Source organism: Cygnus olor, chromosome 3 (genome assembly GCF_009769625.2).
Source record: "Cygnus olor isolate bCygOlo1 chromosome 3, bCygOlo1.pri.v2, whole genome shotgun sequence".
NCBI classification, from domain to species: Eukaryota; Metazoa; Chordata; class Aves; order Anseriformes; family Anatidae; genus Cygnus; species Cygnus olor.
Genome location: NC_049171.1, coordinates 50749613 through 50771813, shown reverse-complemented (window position 1 = coordinate 50771813; position 22201 = coordinate 50749613).

Here is a 22201-nt window from a genome sequence, read left to right as displayed (position 1 = left end):
CAGACTCATCTCATTTTGCCATCTCTTGTAAAGAAATTCTTTTATGCCTTTAGCCATATTTATAGCCCTTGTTTGGTACACCTCTCTCAGCAATATTATTTGTCAGTAAGGTGGCAGAAGGATGTGACAGGTTATGGTATTAATAAGAAAGGCAAAACCAAGGACTTTTAAAAGGCCAAATTGCTTTTACCCACATCTTTTAGCTAAAGTGATTTGGGAGATGGATATAAACCCACTCTTCACACATATTTTGCAATTCCAGAGTAATTAGAAAACCCCATATAGTTGATAATATTTGATTATCAGCCACATATTCACCCTCCAATTTTGATAGATTGGTTGAAATAAGGTCCTTTGTTCAGCATAACCAGCTTGTGGCAATTGATTCTGTGGACTCCAGTGTCCTCAATCCATCCATCAGCCATGCTTTTCATGCTCTGTTTTCCAACTCTTTTGCAGCAACAGGTATGACCTAATTATGGCAGGACATGAGGGGATATGAAGTTTGCCAGCAAACTTCTGGAAGGATAAAAGGTGACAGAAAGGACAGGGGAAAGTGAAAAAAAACATTGTGTTGGTTTAATATTCAAGAGCAATGCGTAATCAGAACCTGTTGTTCAAATACAGCATTAGGGTGAGGCACTTGAGATTCTTAGCAAAGGTTCTGGAAAAGAAAAACTTTTTCAGAATAAAAGCATGACATCAGATATTCTTCATGCTAGGCTTATTTTTCTTTGAAGATTTAAAAGAAAAAAAAGGAAAAAGGAAAAGAAAGGAAAGGAAAAGGGAAAAGAAGACAGAAATCGAGGGAGAGAGAGAGGGAAAAAGAGGGAAATGAAAAGGTAAAAGGGAAAGGAAAAAAATCCTGGAAGGTTTAGTCAGAGACTTTGGATATGATTTATAGGAGCTGGAGAACTCAAAACAAGTTGTGCTGATCTAGATTCTTCAATCTGTCAATGCCACCATCAGTGACTGCAGTACTCTCTCTGTTCTCAGTGCAGTGGACTATGATATCTTATTTCATACATCACTTCATATTCTGAGATGTATAATCATATATCATACATCCAGCAAATTGCCCTGCACAGCACTGAATGAGTGTTCTGATCTCAGATTGTAAGATTGCCCAGCAAGGTAAGTAAAAATAACAGCTTGTGAAACATTAGGTAGTCTCAATTCATTGTGCTGCTTCAGACAGGGAAAAAAGGTTTACAATATACTACTATTCCGTTCTGGTCTCTGAACATTTCTGTGCTCAGTGGTCCCCAAAGTTCAGTGAAGCAGTGGTGCTTGTGCTGATTTCATTTGATTTCTTCTGCAAGATTACCTTAGCACATCTGGTAAAAATTAGGTAAACAGATTAGTTACGGTTCTGTTTTCAGTTAATTTCTCAAAGCCCCTGCCCTCTCTTGTCTGTTGCAGAGGAAAGACATACATTTCTGATAGGCATAGAGGTTCTCATTACTGGCCCCGGTTAGGGATTGCACAGCCACTGTCAAGTCTGATTAGATTTCAAGAACTCCAGATCCATAATTTGTGACAATTGCAATGTGTGCTGGTGATGCACCTCAGCTGAGAGCACTGCTTGTCCAATAAGGAGAGGCCCTCTAATCCACAGAAATATGTCACACACTTGCAGTTTTAATGAAACTGTAATCAGCTGAACCCAACTACATTTCATCTGTATTATGCTATGTAAAATTATTTGGTGGTCTATAAAGCAGGCAAAGGACATCTTAAAATGCTCAGGCATGAACATTTCCCTGCATTTTAAATCTTTGTCTTTTTTCCCCTTAATACAAGATGACTGATAGTTGCAGAATAATTGCTTTAGGAGAACACACTCTTTTCATCGACATCTTGTAGCTGGCAAGCTGTGCTAGATGGGAATGAGCGTGCATCGCTATCACCGTGTCTAATGGATGGCAGAAACAGTGAAGCAGGGAATACCTGTGGCCAGGACTGCCACTTGCATAATGCTGAGAAGAGCCGTTTCACACTTCCCAGGTTGTGCTAAAGCTTACCTCACTTAAGGACAGGACACCACTGCTGCTTGGCAATTGAGGAAAATGAATAGCAACAGTAGAAAGACAAGCTTTCAACATCCCATCTGCCAGGAAGTCAGGTGGTTTTGAACAAAGGTACAACACAGATGATCAGTGAAAGCCTTATCTTGAGCAAGGTATCTTCCTTTGCTGGAGACCTTAATATTGGTACTTCAGAATACCACATGATGTACTTTTTTGCCCCTAACAACTTCTAGGTTTCACTTAAATCCAGCATCCTCATGTCTTGTGACTTCACTTTCTGTTTATGACATTCAACTGCTACACTATATTAATTCAATTTTCTTAGGGTACAGTTCTCAAGGAAATGAATACCAAGCATAAAGATGTATTAGATCTCTCTGTTGCTTTCATGAATCCATGTTTTCATTCAATCAAGAAAACTTTGTTTACAATTTCAGCCACAAACTGTCTGTTACCAAAGCAGCAATGTCCTGTCTGAGTTTGCACAGAGCCTGAAATCAGAGCTGAGTGCTGCTCACCTCAAGCAGATACCCCTCGTGGTGTTGGGTGCACCCTCAGAGCAAGAAACTTATATCCAGAACAGAAGAAAATTAATCATCTTATCATCTTCATTCAAACAAACAAACAAACAAAAGGCCAAGTCTGGAATGCTAAATATCAAGGCCAAGGAGGGTGCAGCTAGCAGGTTTTGAAGCTGTGCCTTCAATTCCAAAGTGTTGGCAATCAAGAGCATAAATTGAGATGATTGAGAGCTGTTAGGAAAAGGCCAAATTCCCTCCAGGAAGAAATCATAGCACCTTCTAGGTCTGCAGTGTTGCCTGTCTGTCACAGTAGAGAATAAGGCACATAGTCCTTGCTGAGAGGGAATCAAGAAAGGAGCAAAGGTAAGACTTCCGGGACCCTGTGTAAAAACTCCTGTTCTTCAGAGTTTACCTACAAAAAGCACTACAATGAGAAGGACAACTGTTTTTCAACCTGTGTATACAAAGCAAACAGGGCACCTTTTGGGCACTGATTTTTCACCCATAATTTCCTATTTGAACCCTCAGATACTTGTATGTATAATTTATATAGTGATGGCACAAATCTATAAATGTATATGCATGACTAAACCAACGTTGACAAACAAAATGCAAATGCTGCTTAGAGTCTGCTGCTGCATTTTCCTTTTTTTTTTTTCTCTTGAATAACGAGTTGCACTCCAGAGCATCATATTAATGCATATTGAAAAAGCACTAAAGAATTGCACTTTAAGATAATTATAATAATGACTAGCTCCTGGTTCCCTTGGATAGCTAATATTTTCTCTGATTTTAAAAAATACTCTGATTCCGAAGTAGATCTGTTACGAATCTCAGTGTTCAGACAGAAATGAATACAGCCATTTAATTATTATTATTATTTATTTTAAATGAGGAACAATGATTTCATACCTTTTGTGTTACAGCTGACTTTAGTTCTCTTAAAATTTACCATGTCATTTAATAGATATTGGCTGGAAGGCATCCCACCTACAGCTATCAGAAACATTTTGAAACTGAACTACTTTGCAGCTGCAAGCTCTGGACCATGAAGCTTCTGGTGAAGGAATGATCTTCATTACAAGAACTTTTCTGGACTTTCTGCTTCTCTCTGATCATTTTTGTTCTCGTGCCAAAGCTGATTGTGATATTGCCATCTGAAGGTCATATGGCTGTGTCTGAGTTAAATAAACAGCACATTTTCTGCCTTAACATAAACATCTCATCTCCACTAAGATGAATGTTGTAGTGTCTGTGCTGTGTGTGCTAGGGTTCAGCTGATTTGCCTGCAGTTCCAGGGCAGGAAATGAGAGCAAGGAGAGAGAAAGTAACATAATCATTTATTCACCTCATGATTTTTTTTTTTTTGATCTCAAAATAAATAGTGACATTTGACCTTTCTCTGAGACAACATGGAAATTAAGATACATGACAATCTTTTGTGCCTTCCCCTTAAGGCAACTAAAACCATTCCTCACAACATGCTTTGACTGTCTTTTCCACAGATAAAAAGCCAACCATAAAAGTAATGAAGCTTTCATGCCAGGCCATGGAGTAGTTAACCCAAAAGTCTAGTAAATTAACATTATTTTATGTTATTTTATTTTATGTTATTTTATTTTTTCTTCTCCTTGTGTCAAGGGAGAGTTTATAAGCCTTCAACAAGAGGGAGCATGGACATCTCTGGGGGAAATGGCTTGTCTGCTCTGAGCCTGTGCAAAGGTATAGGGAAGGAGCATCCCCTCTGGCTGCGGTGTTCATCATTCATCTCTGTGTGCACAGAGGGCTCACCTTATCACACTGTGCATGGCTCTGACAAGCAGCAATATATCCTGCTCACGCGATAAGGATGGGCTCTGCCTGCAGAATTGTTTTGGGTATAATACTAGCCTCCCATATAGTGCCTAGATGGCATGTACAGGGCATAATCTATATATGATTGTACAGTGATGTTTGTTCTTCCTGAACCCTTTCCAGCTGCAATTTACATCAGATGTCAAAAAAAAAAAAAAAAAAAAAAAAAAAAAAAGAAGGAGAGTTGTAGTCATTTGCAGGCAACTAACTGCTCAGCTGTATCACAGGCTGTATCTTGTTGAAAAGCAGGGAAAATCACACTGTACCAATTCAGTCTGTTGACAGCTGAGGAAAGGGCCTTTCCATTTTACAAAGAGGCTGCTAATTAAAGCAAAGCAGTTGGAGAGTGAAGAGAGGATGTATTTGGAGTGCTGCTGTACTGGAGAGGTTCTGCTTTGAAAAAGACAAACTGTCCAGGAACAAAAAATCAAACCCTAGAAAACTGAACTCTTAGTAACACAAAAAACAAACAAACAAAAAACTGCTTTGGTGGATGAGACTTAGAGAATCTTTTCTAAGATAAGATAGATAAGATTATAACATAATCCTGCCAGCCCTGTTCCTTGTTCTCTCTACTGGTTCAGCCTGTTGGATGGCATCCCATGTCTCTCACCTTGTAGTTCTCAGCACCTAGTATTGTGCGGGAGTCTGAAATCTGATATACTGACCACTGACTCACAAATGTACAGTGTTGCTTTGTTTGTGTTTGTTGCTTTGCTTCACAAGCCCTTGATGTAAATCCAGTAATTCCTCAGTCACAGAGAAGCAAATCAAGTTAATGCAAGAGACAGATTACTGTCAATATGAGTTGAAGTTGCTGGAAATCAAGCCCTGCATTTACTGGGTATAGGTACTAACAAATCATGGTGTGTTGCTGTTCTTTTGTCCATGGGGACAGCTGTGTGGCATCTGTAATTCCAATTCAGTGCAGGTCCACCAGAGAAGTGTTTGAGCAATTGTGTACATATCATCAAAGAATTGCATTCCCTAAGTCTGTCTGTGGAAACTATTTTAATCACCCTATCAAGTTAATACTACTGGCAATTCATTTAAAGAAAGGAAATACCATGTACAAAATATATCGGGTGAAGTTTTCTGGTTTATGTTTTTCAGGAAGTAAATTCTGGCCTTTAAAGTTTGTGACTCCATCAAGATGGAATGATTCTCCTTCATGACAGCACATATGTGTTCTTAAAATCATCACAAATGCCTGGCTTTTATATTTACAATTTCCTGAGAACTTGTTGTTCAGTAGTGGAATCTCTGCAGATAACCTTAAAGTGAATACAACTCAATGTTACTTTAAGGCTTATCAGATAGTCTTTTAAGGAACTTTCTGCTTCTCATCATGCACAACTTCCACTCATGGGATGGAATATGCTTCACAACAGGGCTTTGGAATTTTTAAAGGAAAGATAAAACAAGCAAACTACAGCAACAACAAATCCCTGCATTTCTTTCTTAACGAATTATTGACCATAAATCAAACACTGTAGTATTCCACTGTCTCCATAGCAGATAGGTAACCTTATGGACTATTTTTATTTTGGGGATAAAGGTTCAGCCCCCTCGAGAGGCTGGGGTTTTCAAGGAATGTGAAGCTTTACCATACACTATAGAAGCTGAGAGTAGTTGGTGGCTTTCAGAAAGTACTTTGTAGTTTGAAATATTGAGCCAAAAGAAAGAAGCTGTATTGAAGAGCTGAAGACAATTTGGTACATTGGGTTTCTTATGTGCTGAGTTTCATTTGAAGGTTGGAGTTAACTTTGTTTTGGTTAACTTTGTTAGCTAACTCATTTTATAATTTCAGCATACTACTGCAGAATACAGTGATGAGATCACAAATATAAATATATTAATTACCTGGTAAGCATACCCATTAGTTTTCTTCTTTGGATTGGCATCCTCTCCAGCCCACCAATAAAAATGTCAGACAGGTTAAGAAATAGTGACATTTTTGCTTCTTTTAAAGAGATATGATTTCTAACTGTGGATATAGAATCCTTCTACCCTACAGTCTTCTTGGAAAACTCTTACCAAGATGGGAATACAGATTCAGATGCTTATTGAAAAATATGACAGCTGCCACAAAACAAGACAGCATGATCTATCATGACAGTAAGGTAAGATAATAACTGACTCTCCCTGAGGGGCATATCAGTTCTTCGTGCATGTTCACTATGATCAATCCTTATGGTTTAAATAAGAATATTTTTAAAGTAAGGTATCTTTTAACATAAATTTCCGGACATTTTTCTGGAATGAATACCAAGTTTGTTATTAAACATTTCATTCCTGTACAGGATGTCACACGTGTTCCAACATTTTTTAAACCATTTTTCATTCCTCTTGCCTACACAAGTGAAAGATTAGAACATTTCCCCCATTATAAGAAATGATCAAGAAAGTAGATGGTTCAAAGACAGTTCTTTGGTGACATACAGTTCTCTCAACCCACCCCTTCCCCCCCCCCTCCCCCCCCCCCAGACACGCACGCTTAGTTGCAATAGAAATGAAATGCCAAAATAGATGGCTGAATAGGAATGAAATGAAACAGGAAAAGCCATGGAAAGGCAGAACAGGTTTTGCTATGCTATTACAGACCACTGGAAAGCAAGTTAAACCCCCTTTCCATCTACTCATCTACCTGGAGAATGCATATCTTGCCAAGCCAACTGCATAAAGCTAATCAATTCTGAAACTAGGCAGTAAAATATTTGAAGCTTCAAATATATTCATGAGATTATGATCAGGGAGGGCATCTATTCTGCATAAGCCCCTTTCTCCTATCTGTTTATGCTCCGTTAACATCCTAAGCTCTTCCCATCCAAAACCCTTTCATTTTCTTGAAAATGTCCAGCCTGGGACAAATCCATTAAAAAAAAAAGAAAGAAAAAAGAAAAAGAAAGAAAGAAAGAAAGAAAGAAAGAAAGAAAGAAAGAAAGAAAGAAAGAAAGAGAAAGAAAGAGAAAGAAAGAAAGAAAGAAAGAAAGAAAGAAAGAAAGAAAGAAAGAAAGAAAGAAAGAGAAAGAAAGAAAGAAAGAAAGAAAGAAAGAAAGAAAGAAAGAAAGAAAGAAAGAAAGAAAAATCTTAATTGCAAATTTCATCATTTTTATGGCTAGATCAGTGCTTGTTGATGGAAATATTGAAATTTCACTCTAGAGTAAAGGCCTGAATTTTGGCAAGTATAACATTTTTGTCTGCTAGCACTGACAAGGCTGAACTTGGCTGTCTTGCAGAACTCAAACTTAACACATGAGCATATTCTGGCATGTGTGGAGGTGAGAGACTGAATCCTTGCAGGCTAAATTTCCTGTTTGAACTTTGAGAAGAGGGAAGGGAAGGGAAGGGAAGGGAAGGGAAGGGAAGGGAAGGGAAGGGAAGGGAAGGGAAGGGAAGGGAAGGGAAGGGAAGGGAAGGGAAGGGAAGGGAAGGGAAGGGAAGGGAAGGGAAGGGAAGGGAAGGGAAGGGAAGGGAAGGGAAGGGAAGGGAAGGGAAGGGAAGGGAAGGGAAGGGAAGGGAAGGGAAGGGAAGGGAAGGGAAGGGAAGGGAAGGGAAGGGAAGGGAAGGGAAGGGTTCATTCATATCTGTACTGCCTAGCAGTTGTCCCAGGGCCCATGCAGTGCTACTTTGGCCTTGTGACAGTGTGGACAATCAAAGGACTAAGCTCCTGAAATTAAACAGAAAACACCAAAATGACAGTGTGGACACTGCCAGTATTGTCCAAATATGCCTACTTTCTTCTGCTGCTAAACCAGCTTCTGCTGGTTGGTCATCCAATATTAATGTGACTGAGAAAGACATAATCTGGGTTTGAGGGCTTCCAGAATTGTTAGGGGAGGCTGCATACTTGAGGCAGATGGGAAGGAAGGTGACCTGGCTGGCTATCATGTTACAGATGCCACCCAGCACACTGGGTTTTGGGTGCTTGTGTAGCTGTTTCTGCTAACTGGCTACTCTTCTCCCCTCTTATACAAAGCTAAGAGTATGTTGTAGCTTACACCTTCTGCATATTAACAAGTAAAATCTACCAAGGAGCACACATTCTTACTATCTCTGAGGGTTGCACTGTAATTTTGTGTTCAAAAGCACGGAGATAGAAACAAATATCTATACCAGAGTGATGTTAATCAAAAATGCATGTGATTCCAAATGTCCTGTTTCCCTTGTTCTTATTTGTTGCATCTCACCATATCCAACTTTTTTTTTTTTTTTTTCCCCACCTTTTCCCCAGAATCTTGTTTATTAAAGGATAAAGTGAAATGTTTTTAAGAAGAGGAGGACTTAAGAAATCTCCTGCTGGAGGTAGCAGAATATTCTGTCTCTGGAAGTGGCAATAAGAGCTGCTATTGGGAACAGCATGGGAGCCTGCTCGCTTCCTGGAGTCTGCTGCCTTACACTCCCTCGGCATCCTCATTTGCTATCAAGAATCCTTGCCTCACCCTTTTAATATCCATGCTAGAAGGCACCATTTTGAACCTGATAGTTCTGTCTTCCCCTCTCAGCCTCCTGTGGCAAGCCTTACCCTCCTGAAGTTCACTGCCCGTAGTGGAAAGTACTCTTCCTCTCTCATCTTCCTTGCGTTGTGGGAGCTCCTACCACATTTTGTATTGTGGGACTTGTCCACCACTGTCCATTTTCTCTGCAGTTTTGAAACATTCGTCATAGCCTTCCTCATCTGTCTTTTATAAAAATCTGAAAAGTCCCAGCTTAGTTTTGGAGGGAAAAAAAAAAAAAAAAAAGGAAGAAAAAAGGCCAACAGAAAGAAAACCCCCAAAGCCCGAACACAAATGAGTTTTTTATGCCTAAGTGGCATTTATCTCACAATGGTCTAACAAAAGCGCAATTTTCCTTGATTTCATATAACAACTGCTAGTTTTCTGTTGTTGAAAAGAGAGATTATTTTCACTAAGATAATTAACTAAATAGTTATATCTGTAACTCATCAGCAGTTTTAATATCTTCCACAAATATATAGTATCTCTTGGAGCATTCTTTTCATTCCATCATAGAAAGTTAATAGTGTCATGTTACATTAGAAAAAATATGGTACAATTATTGACAAAGATTTCACAAGAGAGGATGATAATAATTCTTACCTGGGGGAAATTTCTGTTTCTCTAAGCACAGAGACATAAGACAATAAAATCAATGTCATATGCATTGGAACAAAATAGAAGTTGTTACAATAGAGTCTGATCCTCATCAGAGTTGTCTTTTTTTTTTTTTTTTTTTTTTTTTTTTTTTTTTTTTTTAAGATGGAAGTATGCTTAGGGGAAAAGCTGGATAAGATATAAGATACTGGCTGTGGCCAAAATGTGTGTGGAAAAAAAAAAGCTTCTAATCAGCTACAGATTTTCTTATTCATTCCCTGAAGTTGTGTGGGGAATTATAGATTGAGCACGTTGCATCTCTATAGTTTCACAAAGAAGAATCTTTCCCCTTAGTCCCTGTGTAGCTTTCCAACATAGGTATATATGAGATATGTATGGGAAGGGGGGAAGTAAAAATGCCTTTGCAGCTCTTAACAAATGTTAGGGGGAGAATTACCGTTTAGACTGCTTCATCATTTAATGTCAGCACAGTTAAGTAATCCTCAGAAAAGTTTGTGAAGGAGGGAATTTTGTGTTGCAGTACTTTACAGATGGAGAAACTCAGGATGTAGGTAATCAAGGATATTACTGTACAGTAAACTTGGCTGTGAATTACACCTTGATAACTTCTGGACATCAGACAATTTTTTGAAGATACTTAGCTGTACAGTTGATTAGCAACCTCAGTCCCATTTCAGCAAATGGCTTTTCTTGTTTTACAGACCTTTTCCAATTTATGATTTCACTGAGAGCTAGGCATTTTTTTTATTTTACTTTATTTTTAAATTTCAACACATCTTGTTTGTTCACCGTTTTACATATTATTTGTTTCTATTTTTGATATTTAGTGGTAAAATTCCTTCCTTGTCCAGTGTATAGCTTGTCAAACAACTATGAACTTTGTGGCAGAGGAAGAAGTAGAATACAGAATTTAGTGTCTAGTCCATCCTTTATGCAGTCATCTACTGCATGCATTGTACTATGTTCAATTGCATTAAATTTATATTTGCAATTTAAAATGCAATAGGTGAAGGAAAGTGTGGTAAATGTTTGTGACACATGGCAGGCTATCTTTTCACTTACTCTCTTGCAGAACAGTAGACAGTCTTACTTGTCATTTCTTTCCTTGTGTTAGACATTCAATGGACAGACCACTAAGTATGAAGTTGAGAACATTCGTAGTTTCAACGCTGACCAACTTTTTCAGAAAGCAAGCATATTCCTGCTCTTTTTTTTCCCTATATTTTCCACAAATATAGGGTATTTTTCTTAAACTATTTTTCAATTGAGGGTGTATTATTTTGCATTTTTCAGGAATATACACCTTTAAAAATGACCCTTTTAAGTGGACTCCTCTCCACTGGCTCATTTAGAACCATTTAATGCAATGCATAATTTGCTGCTTTAGATTAATATGCATGCATTATTTTTCTTTTTTTTTTTTTTATCCCCCCCCGCCTTTCCCAACAGCTACTCAAGACAGTAGCTAAATAATTATTAACTATTCATGAATCACTTGTATGACCTAGTTCTAATATTAAGTCCTATATCAGTCACAGTTTCAAGACAGAGAAACAGGGGTCTATAGTGTACAGTCCAGATCCAACCACTGCTAATTACAATACTGCTTGTAATTGATTTCATGTTTTTATTTCAAGCCCTGCCTGCCATCCCACCTAATTGAAAGAGGCATGCGTTAGGCCACACATTTCAGAGATGGACATTAAATTCAGGAGAGCTCAGACCCAAGCCAAAGTGATTAATAACAGTTCAAAGGGAAAGGGAAGCATGGGAGAAAAGGTGCTCACTGGGAAAATTCAAGAGCCAGACACTAACACAGTCTGAAGTTCTTACAGCAATAACTCAAAGCATTGTCATTATAAAATGATTTTTATCTTATGAGTTTATTTGCTTTCCAACTTGGAATCATGTTGGGAATTATCAATCTTCAGTTCACTCATTTTTCCTTTGAAAGCTACCATTCTTTCTGTACAGGGGTGGATTAGAAACAAACACGAGCAAGAACTGAACTTCTAACCTTTCAATGGTTGTATGCCAGTCAGTCTTTTCTGCTTCCACTTTCTCCCTCAGATTAGTTGGCAATCTCTCTCTCTCTCTCTCTCTCTCTCAATTTAACCAGCTTTTCAACAGATGAGCTTGCAGGAAAAAATTGTTACCATAATGGCATTTTAAAAATACCACTGCAATTGCTGATATGACAGTACTTCTTTTCCTTCTCCTTCCCAGATGGGCAGAGTCTTGCCACTTCTTTTCACCTAAAAGTTTCCTACCACATGATGCTGACACACTTTTTTTTTTTTTTTTTTTAAGCTAGGAACATGCTGAATCTCTTACTTTTAACCCTTTTCCAATTCTGAAATAAAAATAAAAGCAAATGACAATCTGTAGTTGTTACTCTTCATATAGTATATGGCTTGCTCACATTTTCCCATTACACGAATTCAAGTCTAATGATGCTGGCAGTGAACTATTTGATGTCCCTGCTTCTGTAGCAATGCTCGCTTTTCCTCCCAAAATACTCTGATCAACCTTGCTGACTGATGAGGTCAGTCTTCTACATGGTGGAAAAGGTATGATTCAAATAATATACAGTGAAGAAGGAAATGAAAAGAGATGTTCCACTTTCACTACAAGTGGCCCAATAACTACAGTATTGCTCAAGACATAAACAAATTTTTCCATAGCTGCCATTTTCAGGAAGAATGAGCACTGCTCAGTCTGGCATCACACTTCAAGAGCAGATCCCATGCTATGGGTCTTTTCATGGAAGAAATCACATACAGCCTTTTCTAAGGTTTACTGTTGGCTTGCTTGGTGTATAAGCTTTCATGAATACAAAATCTTCTCTAAAAGCTTTCTATGGAGATTTAGGGGCTTTTAATCACCATGATGGGGTCATGTGTTTCACTTTTATGATTGCTGACAATTAGTTCAGCATTGCAGATTTTTGTTTACATGGCTTGGGTTCCTAAGTCCTGTTATCACAACAAAATTATTATATGTCATTTAGACAGCTAAATGCTGCCTTTGTTTTGGTGATGGTGTAAGCATTTTGCTTTACAAAACAATAGGTCTCTTTTTCAAGACTTGATATTTTCTGTAATTCAGGCTCCCTTGTGGCATGTCATCTGATTCCTGAAAATTGTCCTAAAACCCTCCCTCTTTAATTACTCGTTGAAAAGCTGAGAATGACCTTCAGGCATAATAAAGAACATTTGGTAAATTAGTTACCTGATGGAATCGCTGTTACATTAAACACAAGTGTGCACGAAGAAACTGAGTGTTAAACCGACTGAGCTAGAAAACTGGCTGCTTAGTGATAGTGTGAGATTACCTCTGTCTCCTGCTATGGCCAATCTGTCCCTGGAGGCTGTGACAAAAAGGAGCCTAAGGGGGAATTTCAAAGGAGCCAAAACATCATTCAGCAGATACCAATACTAATTTGTCAAGATAATTTGGTAAAATAAACTTTCCATTTTTTTTTCTTTATAAACTACCAATAAGGAAGAACTGGACTTTACTGATTTGTTCAAAATGCCTTGGCATTTGACCAGAGATTCCCTGTCAGACTGTATTTCTTCCATTACAACCTTATCATTCACTTCCAACCATCTAAAAACTATAATGCATTCTTAGCATTTGCCACACAATTATGTCTGTCTTATGTTGGATATTTCATGGGCAAAACATCTGACACAGGAATCGTGACAATAACACAAAACCCATTCTATTTTCTCCAGTTCCATTCTTAACGATCAAGGATCAGAGAAAAGGCATTATGACACGTATTACTATCCCACTGTTTAGTTTTAAAGTTTAAGTAGTTATGAACAAAAGCAATGCACATTTTCATTGGCAAACACATGGAAAAAAAATCAAATTAGTCATCTGCCCAAGTTTAATTAAGTCCCCCATTTGAAAATTGCTTTCCAAAAATGGTTAAGGTTAGCACTCTTATTTTATTTTATTATTTATTTTATTTTAATTTAATTTCTTTTACTGCAGATACTAAGGTTGATTGCTAAGCTTGCTGTGGAAAATGGGCAAAAAAAATAACACCAAGTGTGGATGAATGTGAAGCAAATGCATTAAAACAAGTGGAACAGTTCTCCGTGGAAAATGCATTGCTCAGCAATAAGGATAATTTGTAAATATTTCCAAGCTAGGAAGAGTTGGAGAAGAACCCACTTGGAAGAAAACCAAGCTAGAATACGCCCAATTACTGGGCCTTAAATGCTTCCAAGATTTTTTAGAAGGTTGCGCTGGTTCATGCTGACAAGTGTTCCCTTTTGGCATCCCAGTCCTTCCCGGGCATACCAGCAGCACATGTGCAACAGCCTAACCTCATCAGAGGAGGGCACCAGTCCAGTCTTCTCCTGACAGCTCTGTTTCACAATCCTCTTCACTGTTTATTATTCACCCAAGAGATAGCTTGCGTAGAGACATCAGTGATGTTCATGCAGCTATTTAAACTGACTTTGAAAGAAGGTTGTCTGGTAAGCTACAGGGGGAAAAGAGGGATTAAGGACAATGAAATCATACTGTTTCATAAACACTTTGTCATTACCTTTAACTTAGTGCACTAAATTGCAGCAATATGTCATAGTGAGACATTTCGTTCCTATTACAGCATGTACAGCATGTAGTAGAAATTTGATATCCAAACCAGACACACAAAAGTTGGCTTGAAACATCAGTGTCTTAAAATGTATAGCACTCTTTGTATGGTGAAAGCAATCTAAATTTAAAGTGAGTAAAGCTGCAGAGAGACACAAACTCCAGCTGACAAACATGACTGGTTTTACCACCAAGGACATTCACACAGACAGGTTAGAGTCAGAATCACCAGCAATGCTGTCAATATTTAAGGGAAAATTTCTCAAGGAATGCTGTCAGAGATGTGCCAATTGTCATTTACTGAGGCCTTGGCTGACCACTCCCCCTCCACTGGTTTATTCCTATATAACCTATCTCCACCCAAGTCAGCGATGTGTGTGTATGAAAAAGAGTAAGGAATCAAGTCCTTTAACTTGGCTAGTAGTTTGATGCATTTGAGCATTTCATCTTTCCATCTCTCTCACCCCAATAACATAGTCTCTAAGCTCAAAGTTTTTGACAACATATTTTATAGGTCTATGTGGTGGTTTTACCCTGCTATGGAGCTGAACTCCACCACAACCTCTCTCTCACTCCCCCTCCTCAAAGAAAAAAAAGGGGAGAAAATATGATGGAAAGGGCTCAAGGATTGAGATAAAGACAGGGAGATCACTCAGCAATTATCATCATGGGCAGAACAGACTCAGCATAGGGAGATTAATGTAATTTATTACCTATTACAAACAAGCTAGAGCAGTGAGAAACTAAAAACAAACTAAAAACACTTTCCCCCTGTCCACCCTCTTCTACATCCTCCCAAAGAGTGGCACAGGGGAATGGGGGCTGCAGTCAGTCCCTAATGTTTTGTTTCTGCCACTCCTTCACGGTCACTCTCTGTCCCTGCTCCACGAGAGGTCCCTCCCACGGGATGCTGTCTTTCCCAAACTGACCCTGTGGGGGCTTCCCACAGGCAGCAGCTCTTCAAGAACTGCTCCAACAGGGGTCTATACCACGGGGTCCATCCATCAGGAGTGAACTGCTCCAGCACGGGTCCCCCATGGGCAGCAGCTCCCCCCCAGACCCCCTGCTCCTGCATGGGCTCCTCTCCACGGGCTGCAGCTCCGGCCCAGGGCCTGCTCCTGTGGGGGCTCTCCATGGGCCGCAGCCTCCTCCAGGCCACATCCACCTGCTCCACCGGGGGCTCCTCCACGGGCTGCAGCGTGGAGATCTGCTCCGTGTGGGACCCAGGGGCTGCAGGGGGACAGTCTGCTCCACCAGGGGTCTCTCCACAGGCTGCAGGGGAACTTCTGCTCCCTGCCTGGAGCACCTCCTGCCCTCCTTCTGCACTGACCTGGGTGTCTGCAGGGCTGTTTCTATCTCCTCTCTCCCAGCTGATGCTGCACTGCAGTGTTTTCCCTTTCTTAAATCTGCTCTCCCAGAGGCACAACCAATGTTGCTCATTGGCTTGGCTCTGGCCAGCAGTGGGTCCCTTTTGGAGTCATCTGGAGCTGACATGTCTTATCTAACATGGGGCAGCTTCTGGGCTCTTCTCACAGAAGCTATCCTTGCAGTCCCCTTGCTACCAAGACCTTGCTGCGTAAACCCAATACAGCCCAACAGTTTAGGCAAGTCTCACTTATTCTCATCATTTCTGGTAGCATTTTAATGTTGCTAAAATTAATAGATCTCTCTTTCTCTTAGTCTCTCACATTTTAAGCAGACAAGTCTCTTGTACACTGACATTTAAGGCAGACAACTTGCTGCCACCGCAAATTTCATATATTAAATATTTAACTTACTGTCTAAAGCTACTAGTCCTTTCCTTCTGTCTTTCTCTTTATCATCAATAATATTGCAAGAAGTAAAAGAAGAGTGTCCTCTGTCTTCTCTTCTTGCTCATTGTATTTAAACACCAGGTCTTTCCAACACAAGCCACTTCAGACCATTAAAAACTCCTTTGTCATTTTTATGTAATGGAAAGTATATTCATTTGCATTTAACTCCACCTAAACATATAATTATAAGTAAAAGAGTTATATGAACTACAATTCTAAATTGAAAAAAAAAATCCATCTGAATGTACATACTTATTTTAGGCAAATTTTGGAAAAACAGGGTCACCAATATGGTCAGAATTAAATTCATGCTCAGACTTGTATGAATATTCATGGAAAAAGTTTCAAGAGAGCCATCTAACAGCTCACAACAGAATTACAGTTCTTACAACCATTTCTCCACAGAATATGATAACACAAATGGATGTGAAAAAAATAGAACAAAGGTGCTCAAATGTCTGAGCCAGCCCCCAACAAGGAGCCTCCATGGCAGTCCCTTGTTTGTGCTACCTGTGCCTGGTGTTTTTCCATGTTGAATCCTCATTTGGCCAATGTCTAGCTGGCTAGAGAAAAGTGTAGGCTTGTGCAGACTGTCTCAGCTCCCTTTGGTAAATTTTTCATTTTTCTCTTGGGACCAGAAGTTAATTCAGGTTGAAAGGATACTCGGGAAGTCCCTGGTTCAATGCCCTGCTCAGGTAGGATCAGCAGTGAGGTCAGACCAGCTTGTTCATGGCCTTATTGAGGGATTTTTGTAAAAACCTCTATGGATAGAGCCCGTGCTACATCTCTGGTAACCCTGATGCATAACTTGACTGTCTGCACAGTGATTTTTTTTTCCTTGTATCTAGTACAAACCTCTGTTATTTCAGTTTACACCCCTACCTCTCATTCTCTTGCCAGTCACCCACATAAAGAGCCTGCCAAGTGATGCCACATACCATGCGGTCTACATAAAGCTAAATATTTTTAACAACATAAAATTCTCTCAGGACAGATAATTATAAGTTGCATTCTTATGTGACTGACTTATGGTCTCACTTTGGAAAGTAAGGAGATAAAGGACAGCTGAGGAGTCAATAACTAGTTGAAGATGGTTTCACAGGGGAATGAGAAGTATAAGGGAGAACATTTATATGAGATATACTTGCAGAAGTAGGGAATCTCTAACAAAAAGAGGATGGTCTTCTTACTCTATGTGCAGGCTAGTGAGGCCATCAGTAGATTGCTATCTCCACTTCTGATGTGCACTAGATTTTTATTTTTTATTTTTTAATTTGCTAAGCAGGAGAGGGTTTGGAAAAGAAAATGTAATAATTCAAATACTGAAAATCTACTCCAACATGAATAAATACACTAAATCTATGTATTAGAATAAGTAGTAAGTTTAAAGCTTGATTACGATTTAGAAGACACTTCATAAAGAAAAGATGTCCAAGTAAACAATAAGTAAAATTGTAAAATGAAATAAATTAACTGGAAATTGGAGATTGCAACATCTCAGAGGTTTTGTTCTAGATTCCAGGGTGATATTTTGATTCAGTTTGCATGCAAACTGAAACCCACAGAAAACAGAATGAAAACGTACCTGTGAAGACCTCATTTCAGGGAAATCTCACCTCATTTCAGGTTTCAAATCTTTGACTCAGGCTGCATTTATAGGAAAGGACTATAATGGTTACAGAATTTTAAAAGAACCCAAACCCGTTTGCACAATACTGGTTAAGAATTCACAGATTTCTAACAAAATCAGGCAAACATAGTGGGTTTAGATGGAATTCTACTTTGAAAATTTGGTGAAACTTAAGGGTCAGCTATAAAGAAAGTGTTGCTATAGGTTCATACAATCAAGCTGCAAGGTTTTCAACAATGCTGTGATTGATGACCAAAGGAAATACATCTTGAAGAGGACAATTTTACTTCATTGTGGCTACTGGCAATAATTACTTTCTCATAACGGTTACATATAGTACCTAGAGTCATAAAACATCAGAAATGTTTATAAACATTAACAGAGACAGCAACAGCATCATCTCCACTGCCATCAACTACACCTATGAATCTATAATAATTTAAGTTGCACTGAATAAGGGTAATTTGACTTTTATTTATTTATTTATTTATGAGTAATAAGCATGGCTTACAAATAGTTACAAAACACTAACTTTATTAAACAGTGATTGTTATTAAGCTCTTGAACTATTTTAGTTATGAAGCATATTTCGGTAGCTGATGAATTTGGTTAAACTGAAGAAACCCTTGAAAAAATATGATAACACCAGAACCAAAGAAAAACAATGAAACTCAGATCTTTTGTTGTGAATGAATAGCCTGTTCCTTCCTTCCTTCCTCTCAACTGAAGAATAGGTTTCAGTAACTGGAACTGGAGTGTCTTATTTCAGTCTAAATTACCTCAATCTGCAGGTTTTGAAGGAAAAAAGAAAAAAAAAAAAAAAAAAAAAAAAGGAGACTATATGCCAGGTGTAATTTTGGTATTATCCTATACAGCAAAAGGTTGAATATAAGTGGGAGTAAAACTAATGTTATAATGAGCAGGAGTAAAACTCATGTCCTCCAGTGTCATATTTGCAGACAATAGTATGATCCAATTGCTCCTGCATTCATAGGTGTTGCTAATTAGAGTCAAAAAAAAAACAAAAAAGAAAAAAAAAAAAGGCCAGCATAAATTTGTAGTCTGCTCAAAGTCCTAAGAAGTTTACAAGTTTAAAACTGTTAACTGTTTACCTTGATATTCACATGGTATTTTGCATATACTAACAAAAAAATGTCACTGCTAACCTTCCAATCTAAGTGCATAACTGTGATGCAGAAGACATGTTGAATTCATTAAATCAGTGGCAGAAGTGTCTGCAATGAAAATATTCTCATATAGATTCTGGAGAAATATCTCAAATATATGCAGATATGAGCAGGTACCCGAGGAAAAAAAAAAAACGAACCTATAGTGATTGAAAAGATGGAGACAAAAATTCTTTCTAATGACATGGGAAACATAAAAACACGTTTTCACATTTAAGTCTATGTTGTACCTGTACTGATTTAATGTACTTCCTGGATCCACCATACACGTATTCACATGTACTGAATATCGGCACTTAACCTCCCCATGCCTGTGTAAACGTGTAACTTGAACCTATTGAATGGATATACACAATGGCTTTTATTGAATTGTTTCAGGTTTCCTATCAAGGCTTTGTCTCCCCCCTTCTGTCTGAGTGTTCAGATTTCTAGAAGTGGTTCTTTGATGTATGCTCATAAACACCGGGGGATTTCCCCTCCCTTCTCTTTCCCTTCAATTCCCTCTTTGTGTTTGGAACAGTAATTCAACTACTAACCTTTGTCTGTGCTGTATTTACAGCTACGCTCCTCTCAAAGGGCTGCTTTATTTATTTATTTAGGCTGGGAGGGGCTGAGATGCATGCCAGAGAAGCGATTTTGGAGAATCTTTTTTGGTGTTCTTGCAGGCACTGCTTAGAGAAGAGCAGCTCCTCCAACATAGGGATGTTTTTTTTCCCATCATTTTTACATTTTCCAACCAGCTGATGCATTACGATACAGCTATTTTCAATTTGCCATCGTGTCTTTACAGGTGAGACTTCATCAGAGCATTTATAGCAAAAAAAAGGGCCCTCTCTCTCTTGTTTTGATGTTACTCATTCCCAAACTGGTTTGGCAAGTCAGTTAAAAATTACTCCATGCCCATACATGTGTGCAAAGTGGTCTCCAGCAATCACAAACATCCATCTCCCCTGGCTGAAAGTTGCTGTAAAGAATATACAATAATCACCCCCTCTCCACCCAGAAACAAAGGGTTTGTCTTCTGCCCCTAAACCTTACTAGAAAAGACCTTAACAGAATAGATCAGTACCTCCTTAGCACCCAATAGCCTCACATTTGGCACTCTTTCTTAGCCACTGTATTAGCTTCAAGGAAGATTTGTGGCAGTTCATTCATTTGCCTCTTCTCTTTTGTTGAGAAAAGTGTAGTATTTTTTTTTTCCTTCTCTGTTTTGTTACCATGAAGGCTCAAACTGTAAGGCACCTTATGTGTTCTGTTCTTAGACTCTTAGACATGCAATACTCCAGCTGGAATTAATTTTTTTTTTTTTTTAAAAAACTACAGCTCTTATAGTGTGTGCCATTAAAAACATTTGCTATTCTGAAGTGATTACAATCCCACAGCATCTCCTGCTCCATAAAAATACTATGGTATGAGGGACTGAATAGAGGGACTGAATAGTGTTCCTTTAGGGAGATGTACGTCTCCTCTCTCCTGAAGAAATTCACACCTTCTATGAGCAATGGTGATGATTTCTAATTAAATAAGAAAGGCTAACCTCCTTGATGAACAACATTAAGTTATCAGCAGACATTGTTACAAGCCCTTTTGTTTATTGTGTTTTAAGAATGACGTACAAGCAGTGTAATGCATGACTAAATGTGTCCAACTTTGCTAACCATACAATTTGTTCCCCTCTTATGCTATTTTTCCACTGATGTATTGTAAGGGTTATATGTAATTCACAAATATGTAAGAGGGTCGGGACTGTGGTATTTTGCCTAAAAAAAAAACAAATAATGTCTCTTTGAGAATACTCATCCTCAGCCCTTGCTGCTGTCATCCTGCATATAAGCTGAAGAAGTAGTATCACTGGGGTAAACAGTTTAAAAATTTCAGATCATGGATGCCATTTAGATTTTCCAAGTCAATGTTTTTCTTGTTAAGTTTCTGCACTAAGAATTAAAGAATCTATGGACAATGTGATATCTGTGTGCTGGTGTGGCCTCACCTCGAGTACTGTGTGCAGTTTTGGGCGCCATGGTATAAGGACATACAACTATTACAGTGTCCAAAGGAGGTCTAAGAAGATGGTGAAGGGTCTGGAGAGCAAGACATGTGAGAAGTAGTTGAGGTCCCTTGGTTTGCTCAGCCCAGAGAAGAGGAGACTGAGGGGAGGCCTCAGGGTGGCCTGCAGCTTCCTCACGAGGGTGAGTGGAGGGGCAGGTGCTGAGCTCTTCTCTCTGGGGACCACATACAGGACCTGGGAGAACAGCATGGACCTGCGACAGGGGAGGGATCCAGGGATGGTAGGAAAAGATTCTTCACTGAGAGGTGGTCATGCACTGGAACAGGCTCCTCAGGGCAGTGGTCATGGAATTGAGCCTGCCAGATATCAAGAATTATTTGGACAATGATAATAGATATATAGTTTAATTTTTAGCCAGTCTTCTGTGGAGCCATGACTTGGACTCAATGATCCTTGTGGGTCCCTTCCAGCTTGGAGCGTTCTATGATTCTGTGACTCTATGTTCCAATGCCTCAGTTCAGCGTATCCATAAAGCAACCTGTTCCAAAAGTAGAATGTCGAGGTCTTTCTGAAAATAAATAAATAAATAAATAAATAAAAAATCCCCAAACCAACAAATAAAACCTAACAGGTGAATCCCATATGCTGGTCTCCTACAATTACCTACTGATAAAGTAGACAGTTTGGTGGGATATTTTTCCTGTCTTTCTGCCTTTGGGATGGTTTCACTGGGTACCTGGAGGGTTCCTTTGTCCTTTAGCAGCTCCCAGGTCCAGCCACAAACTGGGAAAGCTGTTCTATGCTGCTTTGTGACCATGACCAACTCTGCTCCTCTGTACAGCTTTTATTTATTTATTTTTTTTTAAATGAAGAATGGCTTAAAATACTCTTTCTTCTCTCTAATAGATTTATTTGATTACTCCCTCCTTTCCCCCTACTTGTTGGCAAATATCTTCGGAGGCAATAATGAGATATGTGAACATATGTAGTTTTGTACGTGGAAAAATAAATGCTGAATTTCTAAATATTACATGTATATAGAACTTGCAATGCATAAAGGATGTCATTTGTCTGTGAAAATAAAGACTACACTTACTTTTTTGAAGACATACCAAACATAAACAATGTTTAAACATAAAGAGAAAAGTCTCATTTTTGCTATTTTGAAGACCCTGTGCCCTGTGTTCAGGTATAAATGACCTTGTAAATTCACTGGTTTTGTTAGAATAAAAGTGGGCTTGACTCTCTTCAAAATAGTCAGCCATGGCAGGGTGCTACCTATATTATCTGTGGCACATCTAGCTTGGTGCTGCTTGCCCTCATGAGTGACAGCTAGCCAGTGTATACTGAAACTAAGGCAGGTTCCAGGATCACATTTGCACCTAAAAGCCGAGGCAATGGAATAGAGAAGTCTATCCAAGCATAT